The sequence below is a fragment of the Equus quagga genome, chromosome 8 (assembly GCF_021613505.1).
Source record: "Equus quagga isolate Etosha38 chromosome 8, UCLA_HA_Equagga_1.0, whole genome shotgun sequence".
Classification (NCBI taxonomy): Eukaryota; Metazoa; Chordata; class Mammalia; order Perissodactyla; family Equidae; genus Equus; species Equus quagga.
Genome location: NC_060274.1, coordinates 80,952,480 through 80,957,805, shown reverse-complemented (window position 1 = coordinate 80,957,805; position 5,326 = coordinate 80,952,480).

The window sequence follows — 5,326 nt, the reverse complement described above, 5'->3', positions numbered from 1 at the left end:
GTATCAATGTGCCAGACTTGTAGGCTGCCTTTCTAGGATTCAGGTTTTTTCATCTGTAAAATGGGATAACAATAGAGTTTACAAAAACTCAGTGAAATAATGTATATAAAGAACCATGCTGGACACAAAGTAAGTGTTCAAAAAAATGTAGGAATTATAGCTCTCTAACCTAGTGCCCACTGTTCTAACTAAGCTAAAAGTAGCAAAGTTGTGAAATTGCTTTTTGTTATTTTTGTTATTTAATTTTTGTGGATTCCTTTTTATAACCCTTCCATGTATCTTTCAACTTTCTGATGAAACTCTGCTATCCAGAAAGGATCTGTATCAACATTTATGCCTTAATGTGACAGTTTGTAGCAGTGTGACTTCCCTTGGAGATATTTACATTTCAGGCAATTTCTAATTCTAGAATGTGAGGCTAATCATTGCCAGAGGGACTTTTTTGGTGAGGAGGGAGAGATAAGAAATGAAACCTCAGGTACTTTCCAGCTTGTTCAACTTATCTGGCTCTTGCAGAGGTCCTGATCAAAGATTAGTCTTTCCAGGACATTTTTATGGACAACTTCCCCTCCAGAGTCAGAATTATTGGCTTCTTTATAAGGCTTTTTCAGCAGGTCACTCCTCTAGTATTGTGAACTTCTTAAGGGCAGGAAATGGCTTTATTCAGGTACATAGTGCACACTCATTGATGTTGTAAAATGAAATGGAATTCCAGGGAACCTGAAACTCAGAGAGATAGCTGCCATTTTCAAGTATCTACTGGGTGCCAGGTTAATCACAGTAACCACGTGAGTGAGGGGTTACCATCTCCACTTTACAGATGAGGAAACTGAGGCTTGGAGGAGTGGAAACAGCAAGTAGGAGGCAGAGATTGGACTCAAACTTAGTGCTTGTGCCAACTCCAAAATCAGGAAACAGCCAAGTCTCAATCAGCTGCCCACACTGACACTGGGAATTGCTTATTTAATTGGTTTTTGGTGTGTGTATTAGTCAGGTTCTTCAGAGAAACAGAACCAGTAGAATATGTCTATACAGATATGCCTCTATAGATATATAACATTTTCTGAGAAAAATTTTCTGCATATCTATATAGATATATCCTATGGACTCTGGTTTTCTATGCAGATATCTAGATTCTCTCTCTGTATGAGATTTATTATAGGAATTGGCTCACATTATTATGGAGGCTGAGGGTCCCACTATCTGCCGTCTACAAGCCAGAGACCCAGGAAAGTCAGTGGTGTAATTCAGTCCGAGTCTGAAGGTTGGAGAACCAGGAGCGCCAATGTCTGAGAGAAAGAGGAGATGGTTGTCCGAACTCAGGCGGAGAGAGCAAATTCACCCTTCCTCCACCTTTTGGTTTTATTCAGGCCTTCAAGGGATTGAATGATGCCGCCCTGCATTGGTAAGGACCTCTTCTTTACTCAGCCTACAGATTTAAGTGCTAATCGATTTCTGGAAACACCCTCACAGACACACCCAGAAGTAATTTTTATCAGCTATCTGGGCCTCCCTTAGCCCAGTCAAGACACATAAAATTAACCATCACAGTGTTGGCGTTTTTATTGTTGTTAATAAGAGAATGCTAGCAGAGGAAGATGGATTCACTTTCAGAAAGCAAGCTTGCTTAAATTGTGAAGTCCCTGTGTATCCATTTCCTATTGGCTGTTTACACTCCTCAGAGAAACCCACCCTTGCAGAGAGATGACAGGTACAGTTCTTCTGGGGGAAAAACAAGAAATTTGAAGATTTCAAAGTATACTATTAGAAAAAGCCAAATCCGCCTCTACCAACAGGTTGAAACAAAGTAAAACCTGTCCTGGTGTCAAAGGTGCCCACGGGTGGCAGGGGCTCAGCCTCTGGAGCTGTTTTCTCTTCCGGCATTCAGACTAACACATTTATTGCACTGGTGCTTCTAGCAATCAGTCAAGATTGAGTCAGATGCCAGGATAATTTTTCCTGGCCAAATAGCTTTTTGCATTGCAATTAGCCTTTTTAAGGACCTTACCAAACAACAAATGTGTATACAATTCACATTCTCCCCCTCCAATTAAAACTCAGCTAAGAAGTTTTTTGTTTTTTGTTTTTTAAAGATTTTATTTTTTCCTTTTTCTGCCCAAAGCCCTCCGGTACATAGTTGTATATTTTAGTTGTGGGTCCTTCTAGTTGTGGATGTGGGATGCCGCGTCAGCGTGGCTCGATGAGCGGTGCCATGTCCATGCCCAGGATTCGAACCGACGAAACACTGGGCTGCCTACAGCAGAGTGTGCGAACTTAACCACTCGGCCACGGGGCCGGCCCCTAAGAAGTTTTATAGTAATATTTGTTAAAGGTGAAAACACCACACTCATCCACTCTATCACTGGTTTCTCCATGGTTTCCTAGGTATCCTTTAAATCAGGGGTAGGATCAAGAAAGGTTTAATTTTTTCATAGTATGTGTTATATAACCCAAAAATAAATTATTTGAAAACAGGTTAGCTGTCTGGGTTGACCCAGTTGGGATTCTTTATAAAAGCTCTGAGCTTGGCTAATACCTGCTTTGTCCTCTATAAGCATTTTGAAGATGAGCCTGCTACTCTCTTGGAAACCCATTTCCTCTTTTTTCCTGGGCACAAAGACTACATTTTCCAGCTTCCCTTGTGATTAGGGAGACCATGTGACTGATTTCTGGCCAAACGAAGGTACAGAAAAGTGCCAGGCCCATGAAAAATCTCCCATGAGAGAGCCTCCAGGTTCTCTCCTTCTCTGTCTGCTGGAGACGTCCATGCTCAGGCAACCGTGGCAGCCTTTGGTTGAAAATGGCAGACCTTCTACCAGCTGGGTTCTGAAGGAACAGAGACTACCCTCCTCCATCCCCAGCTCTCACACCCTGGAACTACCTTCCTTTGTTTACTGAGAAAAAATGAGCTGCTCTTATGTTAGAGCCATTATCATTGGGAGGTTTATTTGTCTTAGCAGGTAGCTTGCCCTACCTGACTTTATTGGACCACATACCTTTCCTTTTCCACCATATTAGATGCTCCAGCCAAGCCTTCCCATGGCACCTGATCATTGAACTTCTCACTCTTGATCCTTATTGTTTATCCGTCTGCCTTCCCAGATATACTCCCAAGACCATGAGGGCATGGACTACACTTCCCTCACTCACCATTATATCCCCAGTGTCTAATATAGTGCTTGCTACCTAGTAAGTCTTTAATAAGTATTTGTTAAATTAACAAAATGTTGGACACATGGACTTTGCCTTTCTCTGTGCTGGGTATAGCGAACTTGGATGCTGGGCAGTCTTGAAGAATAATGATAATGGGGTGAGAAAAGCTCGGACAGCTCAGAATTGTATTTCTCTTGAATGTTTCTATAAACCTGACAACTGGTAGATGACTACTGGTCTTCACTGCAAACCTCCTTAATGCTGACAATGATATATGACTTTATAGCAACGATGGACAAAAAATACAGGAGTTTTTATTAACTTTGTTTATTTAATGCCATTCTTTCATAAAAACAAGTGTGACAGATTGAAGATGTCTGGAAATTCTTTGCTATCTTTCCCATTGAGCGTATTTCCCTGCTCTCTGAATCTGGGTTTGCTTCAACAATAGAATGGGGTAGAAGTTCCTTCTGGGCTTCAGGGGCTAAGTCATAAGACTCATAGCTTCTGCCTTGTTTTCTTGGAACATCCACTTTTGGAACCCTGAGCTTCCATATAAGAAGTCTGACTTCCCTGAGACCACCATGACAAGAGGCCACATGTAGGTGGTCTGGTTGGCAACCCCAGCTGAGCACTGCCTTCCAGCCGTTCCTGCCAAGGCCTTAGACACGTGGGTGAAGCCATGCTGGACCCTCCAGATTAGGCCATTCACTAGCTAAATTCCACTGAGTGACCCCAGTCAATGCCACAGGGAACTGAAGAATCATTCAGCTGAGTCCTGCCTGAAGTCCTGATCTGCAAAGTCGTCATTTATAATAAAAATGGTTGTTGTTTTAAGCCACTACATTTTAAGGTAGTTTGTTGTGCAGTAAATGATAATTGGAACAACAAATGACTTCATTTCCTCATTTGTCCAATAATATTTGCATTGTGACTTTTAATTTTGACAGTTTGGGGCAATCATTTGCGGACCAACCAGCAAATTTCAGTTCTTCTCCTGTCTGTGTCTGTTCCTTGCAATTGAACAAGAGATGGGTGGGATGATGAAAGAAACAGGCTGTTAATTCTGGGCCATATTTAACCCTCCATAAAGCTTTTCAGTTTAAAATGTTAGTTGGTAGTTGGTAATATGCATTGGCAATACGGACTCCAATTAAAAAACCCTTTTGGGATTCAGTGAGGCAAATTAAGTTGGTTTAAAGATATATATCAATGGATGCCAAATTTTATTTTAATTTATGTTAGTAGCTATGTTCCTCTGGGAAGCAGTCAATATGGTAAAAGACAAAATTATACAGAGGTGAAAAAATTTTAGGTTCAATTTCAAAGTGGCATTAACTGAAAAGTGATTAATGAAGGAAAAGAAACTAACTTTTATTGAGAGCCTACTATGTGCTGATTGCTTTTTATACATCTCTCCTTTAATCTCGTGACAACCCTGTAAGTAATTTTTAAATGGGAATAAAAATTCGCCTAAGGTCACTCAGCTGGTAAGTTATAGGCTGGATTTGAACTGCATCTGACTCCAAAGCCTGAATTGTTCCTTCTCCTGTGTAGAGGCTAGTCATCTAAGAGTTGGGTGCCTTCACAAGTGGCTCACGAAAAACTAGGCAGTAGTTATGGCAGCCATGCAGAGCTGATTCGTTAAAATGTTCATTTATGAAACACACCCCATTAATGAATTTTAGCAAGTTTTGCTGACCTTTGCAAGTTGTTTACTCAGTAAGGATCTGGGGATAGCGGAGGGAATAGCCAAGACCGCATAGATGTGTTTCGGGAGTTCTATAACTTGAAACATAGTTTACATAATGTATCTCTTTAAAAGCAAATACTTGCCATCATCATGACCACCACAATTTATCTCCTGCAAAATTCTGTTTCCATACAGCTCCATTTTCTTAAAGGGAATATATCTACAGTGGCTTGAGACGACTGGGTGTGCATGTTTTCTTTTAATTGATTTTTTTCTAGTTGGGCTAAAAGTTCCCAACTTGTATTTGTCCATCTGAAATTTTCAAATATTTTGATAATAATAAGCACAACTGTTCAAAAATACAACAGAAAAGTGGAGACTCTCAGTGAGGGCTGTGCCAGAATCCTGCGGATTCCCCCACCATGGACAGGGAGAGTGGCCGTGGAGAAGGCGAGGGGAGTGGAGGGGATCTCCTTAAAC